The 7198-nt window shown below is 41.8% G+C and overlaps 1 non-coding gene across 1 annotated transcript; it reads right to left on the bottom strand.

Moving 5' to 3' along the window:
- Window positions 1-6759: 6759 nt before the first annotated feature.
- TRNAC-ACA (transfer RNA cysteine (anticodon ACA)) lies at window positions 6760-6831 on the bottom strand. Its single transcript has one exon. It is a non-coding gene; the product is annotated as a tRNA-Cys (tRNA).
- Window positions 6832-7198: the final 367 nt, after the last annotated feature.

A 7198-nucleotide genomic window follows, 5' to 3' on the forward strand; every position in this document is an offset into this window, starting at 1 on the left:
TGTTTTTTTTTTTTAGCCTGTAACTATTTTTGGCTTAGATCACTGAATCCAGGCCTTTTTTTGTCAGTATTTTTTCTTCAGTTAGTAGAGCAAGTATATTCCACAGTTTGGCAGTTGGGGTAAGCTTCTGACAAGCACTGTCATTTGGTTTGCAACTTTGGTGATGGCACAGGGAAAAATCCTTCATCTAGGGTAAGCAGATGGGATACTCAGAGACAGAGAAACAGAGAAGACATAATGAACTGAAGATGAATTTATTCCCTCATTGTTTTGGTCTTATTGAAGAAATGCCATGGGAGGTGTTGGCAGAAGTCTGACAAGGAAGAGCTGAGGATAATCATTTCCCTTCTCTTGGCATAGGGTAAAGAATTTGGCTGCTCTTGGAAAAGGGAGTAAAGTTTCAGGGAAAAGCAACAAAAATAATTAGGCAATGGGGGAAAAAAAAAAAGATCTGTAGGGAAAAGGGTTTAAAACTGACATTGTGTATACTGTGAAGAACACTAAGTTGTCTTCACATATAGATGCATTTCCATTTATGAAGCACATTAAAACTCTTTCATAAAACTCTGCCAGATTATCTGATTTCATCTTCATAATAACCTGTGAGCATAATACCTTATGCTTATATTTTATAAGACATAGACTAAGAAGCAGAGTTTAAGGGATGACTTAAATCACAAAGCCAGTTGATGACAGAGATCAAACCAAAAAAAACAAAACTGTTCCAATACAATCAACAAGGGTATTTTGGCGTAATATTTGCTCTCCATAATAGATGCCACCAAGGAAACTGCTTTAATAAGTAAAATCAAAAGCATAGCAACATCACAGAAGTCTCCAGAAAGCATTTCCTGGCATTTTCTGGACTTCTGGATAAAGACAGAAAACTGAATACACATATTTACTTTCAGATCAGATCAGATCAGTCGCTCAGTCGTGTCTGACTCTTTGCGACCCCATGAATCGCAGCACGCCAGGCCTCCCTGTCCATCACCAACTCCCGGAGTTTACTCAGACTCACGTCCATCGAGTCAGTGATGCCAACCAGCCATCTCATCCTCTGTCATCCCCTTCTCCTCCTGCCCCCAATCCCTCCCAGCATCAGAGTCTTTTCCAATGAGTCAACTCTTCGCATGAGGTGGCCAAAGTACTGGAGTTTCAGCTTTAGCATCATCACTTTCAAAGAAATCCCAGGGCTGATCTCCTTCAGAATGGACTGGTTGGATCTCCTTGCAGTCCAAGGGACTCTCAAGAGTCTTCTCCAACACCACAGTTCAAAAGCATCAATTCTTCGGGACTCAGCTTTCTTCACAGTCCAACTCTCACATCCACACATGACCACAGGAAAAACCATACCCTTGACCAGATGGACCTTTGTTGGCAAAGTAATGTCTGCTTTTCGATATGCTATCTAGGTTGGTCATACCTTTCCTTCCAAGGAGTAAGCGTCTTTTAATTTCATGGCTGCAGTCACCATCTGCAGTGATTTTGGAGCCCAGAAAAATAAAGTCTGACACTGTTTCCATTGTTTCCCCATCTATTTCCCATGAAGTGGTGGGACTGGATGCCATGATCTTCATTTTCTGAATGTTGAGCTTTAAGCCAACTTTTTCACTCTCCACTTTCACTTTCATCAAGAGGCTTTTGAGTTCCTCTTCACTTTCTGCCATAAGGGTGGTGTCATCTGCATATCTGAGGTTATTGACATTTCTCCCGGCAATCTTGATTCCAGCTTGTGTTTCTTCCAGTCCAGCGTTTCTCATGATGTACTCTGCATAGAAGTTAAACAAACAGGCTGACAATATACAGCCTTGACGCACTCCTTTTCCTATTTGGAACCAGTCTGTTGTTCCATGTCCAGTTCTAACTGTTGCTTCCTGACCTGCATACAGATTTCTCAAGAGGCAGGTCAGGTGGTCTGGTATTCCCATCTCTTTCAGAATTTTCCACAGTTTATTGTGATCCACACAGTCAAAGGCTTTGCATAGTCAATAAAGCAGAAATAGATGTTTTTCTGGAACTCTCTTGCTTTCTCTATGCTCCAGCGGATGTTGGCAATCGGATCTCTGGTTCCTCTGCCTTTTCTAAAACCAGCTTGAACATCTGGAAGTTCACAGTTCACATATTGCTGAAGCCTGGCTTGGAGAATTTTGAGCACTACTTTACTAGCATGTGAGATGAGTGCAATTGTGCGGTAGTTTGAGCATTCTTTGGCATTGCCTTTCTTTGGGATTGGAATGAAAATTGACCTTTTCCAGTCCTGCGGCCACTGCTGAGTTTTCCAAATTTGCTGGCATATTGAGTACAGCACTTTCACAGCATCATCTTTCAGGATTTGGAATAGCTCAACTGGAATTCCATCACCTCCACTAGCTTTGTTTGTAGTGATGCTTTCTAAGGCCCACTTGACTTCACATTCCAGGATGTCTGGCTCTAGGTCAGTGATCACACCATCATGATTATCTGGGTCGTGAAGATCTTTTTTGTACAGTCCTTCTGTGTATTCTTGCCATCTCTTCTTAATATCTTCTGCTTCCGTTAGGTCCATACCATTTCTGTCCTTTATTGAGTTCATCTTTGCATGAAATGTTCCTTTGGTATCTCTGATTTTCTTGAAGAGATCCCTAGTCTTTCCCATTCTGTTGTTTTCCTCTATTTCTTTGCACTGATTGCTGAAGAAGGCTTTCTTATCTCTTCTTGCTATTCTTTGGAACTCTGCATTCAGATGTTTATATCTTTCCTTTTCTCCTTTGCTTTTCACTTCTCTTCTTTTCATAGCTATTTGTAAGGCCTCCCCAGACAGCCATTTTGCTTTTTGCATTTCTTTTCTATGGGAATGGTCTTGATCCCTGTCTCCTGTACAGTGTCACAGACCTCATTCCATAGTTCATCAGGCACTCTATCTATCAGATCTAGGCCCTTAAATCTATTTCTCACTTCCACTGTATAATCATAAGGGATTTGATTTAGGTCATACCTGAATGGTCTAGTGGTTTTCCCTACTTTCTTCAATTTCAGTCTGAATTTGGCAATCAGGAGTTCATGGTCTGAGTCACAGTCAGCTCCTGGTCTTGTTTTTGCTGACTGTATAGAGCTTCTCCATCTTTGGCTGCAAAGAATATAATCAATTTACTTTAGCACCTATCAAAAATCCATTAAAATAGTAAAGGATTTTTTTTAAAGGCACAAACCCACAAAAACGTGGAGAACAGGAAATGAAACAAAAACAAATTCTAAGAGAATATAAAACTGAGGGAAAAGAAATTATGACTTAGCAGAGATAAGAAAACTGAATCTTAGCTGGCAGCAATAAACCCTGGAAATTTTGGGCAGGAGGAGAAAGGGGAGACAGAAGATGAGATGGTTGGACAGCATTAGCACTTCAGTGTACATGAGTTTGAGCAAACTCCAGGAGACAGTGAAGGACAGGGAAGCCTGACGTGCTGCAGTCCATGGGGTCACAAAGAGTCTGACACAACTGAGCAACTAAACAACAACAGGTATCTTTGGGAATGTGGGTAAAGAGAGGACTTTTAAAAAGAAAATTATTTGAAAGTCTAATTGGGCATCTGAAAGTCTCAGAATGCAGTAGCAAAAGATTGGAGGTCTTTTCCTTAAGAAATGTAACATAGAGGTACCTCTCTTCTGGACTGATATCACTGAAAATAGCTCAAGGGTCAGCTACTAAAAATAGCTTACTAAAAATAGAGGAAATTGCTATCCCACTGGGCTTACAGAATGCTGTCAGCCAGCCATCACCCTCCAGGAAGGAGACTGAAGATTCTCCTCTGCAGAATCTCATCAGCCCCGGAGGACACAAACATCAGAGTTCCTCCACTCCAAATGTCTAGTTGGAGCAACCTGCAAGGGAGTTGACAGTCTGCACTTGTATTTTCACATTTTCATTTGGCTTTTTAATTCCCTTTGAAAACTGAGAAGAAAGCTACCTATCAGCACACATTTAAGGAAAACTTCTCCTATAATGTGTTTTTTCCAGCACCACGGAGCAATTGTCCAACTCTCAGTGGACCCTGACGGGGTGTCCTACAATTTATTCTAGCCCCGCCTACCTGAAAAGCATGGAATCCTCCGCCTTAAGGACTCAACCCCTTCCTTTCAGATTCCAGTCATCCTGGTTGTCACCTGTGCTTCTAACCAAGTGACTACAGATCAGAGGTTCCCACAACCCACTCCTTGGTTTCATTTAGATTGCTAAAGGCACCCACAGAACTCAGAGGAACATTTGCTTAATTTACCTGCTTATTATAAAGGGCACTGAGAGTGAGGAGGCTCAGCCACTGGACCACCAGGGAAGTTCCAGAAATATGATTTTAAGAATAATGAATATATTAAACCAAAATTAGATCATCACTGTATTGGAAGTATACGAGATAAAGTTGCATGTGTATGGTGAGGCAGAGAGAGAAAAGAATTATATCCTTAACTTTCATAGACAGATATCAATAGCTTGGATAAATGAGAATATATCAATGAAATCATATTAGTTAGAGACACTCACAGATACTGAAGTAAATGTGAAACCAAGTAAGTTGTGTATCTCCAGCTTTGCTGGAAAATATGGAGCCTACCCACTCCATACGATGTCAAAAAGGCAACACAGCACAGTTGTTGAAAGCATTTGAGAGGTGAACAAGCCTGGATTCTAGTCTTGGCTCCACCATCTATACAGTTCAGTTCAGTCGCTCAGTCGTGTCTGACTCTTTGCGACCCCACGGACTGCAGCACGCCAGGCCTCCCTGTCCATCACCAACTCCTGGAGTTCACTCAGACTCTGTGATACAATGGGCAAGTTCCTTAACCACCTAAAAATGCAGTTCACTCATTTACAGCATGGACATAATGATAATGATGATATTTAATACATTATTAGATACACAGTTGGTACTATGTATTTGTAGAATGAATATTAATAAAGAGACAGCATGTGTAATATTTTAGCTGATATATAATAAATGCTCAATAAAAATTAGTTTTGTGTTTAGAGCTAGTCTGAGTATAAGCATTTTATAAATCTAAGCCCTCTCTCTTCTCATCAAGTTAATGGGAAAGAACTGGTTATTACACTGACTTTATTCTTAGAAACTCTGGAGGCATGTTTAACTCCTCTCTTTCTCAGCCAGTCTCTCAGAACAATCACTATATTCTATTAATTCTACTTTTATACCATCCCCCACAAGATCTCCTTCCTCTTCTGACTCCCCTTATTTACTCTTGCTTATCTTCAGCAAGTTTCCTAAATGGTTCCACTGCCTCAAATCTCCTACTCTTCAACTATATCTTCTACCTTGCTGCTAGAGTTACCTTTCTAAAAACACAAATCCAATCATATCACTTCCACGCTCAGACTTCCTAGAGCTCCTCATCACTTGGAGCAGATAGCCAAGCTCCTCAGAGCACCCCTACTAAGCCACTAAACTGTTAAGTCACTTCAGTCGTGTCCGACTCTGTGTGACGCCATAGACAGCAGCCCACTAGGCTCCCCCGTCCCTGGGATTCTCCAGGCAAGAACACTGGAGTGGGTTGCCATTTCCTTCTCCAATGCATGAAAGTGAAAAGTGAAAGTGAAGTCGCTCAGTCGTGTCCAACTCTTAGCGACCCCATGGACTGCTGCCTACCAGGCTCCTCCGCCCATGGGATTTTCCAGGCAAGAGTACTGGAGTGGGGTGCCATTGCCTTCTCCCAAGCCACTAAACAATCTTATCCAAACGCACCTTAGTCTTATCTCCTGATAGAATCTAACCCTCCTCTGCCCAGCCATCTTTCCTCCCCTGTATAGCCCAGGCACATGCTGTTCCACAGTCCCTACATATGCTATGCTCTTTCTCCAATCTGAGGCTTTGCACACACTCTTCTACCTGGAAATCTTTCCCTCCTTCCCCTTTTCACTTGGCAAACAAGCTGTAAATTAATAGCTTGTTCGTCACCCCAACTATAGTTCAGTTCATTTCAGTCACTCAGTCGTGTCTGACCTTATGGACTGCAGCACGCCAGGCTTCCCTGTCCATCACCAACTCCCAGAGCTTGCTCAAACTCATGTCCATCGAGTTGGTGATGCCATCCAACCATCCCTTCCTCTGTCGTCCCCTTCTCCTCCTGCCTTCAATCTTTCCCAGCACTGGGGTCTTTTCCAATGAGTCAGTTCTTTGCATCAGGTGGCCAAAGCACTGGAACTTCAGCTTCAGCATCAGTCCTTCCAATGAATATTCAGGACTGATTTCCTTTAGAATTGACTGATTTGATCTCCTTGCTGTCCAAGGGATGCTCAAGAGTCTTCTCCAACACCACAGTTCAAAATCATCAATTCTCCAGCGCTCAGCTTTCTTTATAGTCCAACTCTCACATCCATATGTGACTACTGGAAAAACCATAGATGTGACTATATGGACCTTTCTCAGCAAAGTGATATCTCTGCCTTTTAATATGCTGTCTAGGTTGGTCATAGGTTTTCTTCCAAGGAGCAAGTATCTTCTAATTTCATGGCTGCAGTCACCATCTGCAGTGATTCTGGAGCCCAAGAAAATTATTTTGGAGCCCCAACTATAGTATAGGTTCATTAAAGTTTGCAGTCTGTAAACTTGTAGCCTGCCCAACACCTCCCATAGAGCCTGGCCCATGAAAGTGAAGTTGCTCAGTCATGTCCGACTCTTTGCAACCCCATAGACTACGAGGTTCCACCATCCATGGGATTTTCCAGGCAAGAATACTGGAGTAGGTTGCCATTTCCTTCTCCAGGAGATCTTCCCTACCCAGGGATTGAACCCGGGTCTCCTGCATTGTAGGCAGATGCTTTACCATCTGAGCCACCAGGGAAGTCCATGGTAGGTGCTAAATAATTCTTATTGACTAAAGGAAAGAGACAGCCCTATATGAATAGTCACTCTCATTTTGGGGTTTTGGCTTACCAATAATTAATAGGAGTTGATTATTTCATGTTATTAAAATCATACTCCTTTTCCAAACAAAAGAATCAGATTTCCAGTTTCCCTTATTTACTGTCCAATACTAAAGGTATTAAGTATGGAGAAATCTAATTTACTCACCATTCAATAAATGAAGAAGACCTTCCATTGTACCTGAATTCTGTCTCCTCTAAAGACAAAGTCAATTGGTACAAACATGCCCGTTTTAATAAGCAAAGAATTTGCATTTTAGGGGAGTATTTACTATCTTTTAATTT

The sequence above is a fragment of the Bos javanicus genome, chromosome 15 (genome assembly GCF_032452875.1).
Source record: "Bos javanicus breed banteng chromosome 15, ARS-OSU_banteng_1.0, whole genome shotgun sequence".
Classification (NCBI taxonomy): Eukaryota; Metazoa; Chordata; class Mammalia; order Artiodactyla; family Bovidae; genus Bos; species Bos javanicus.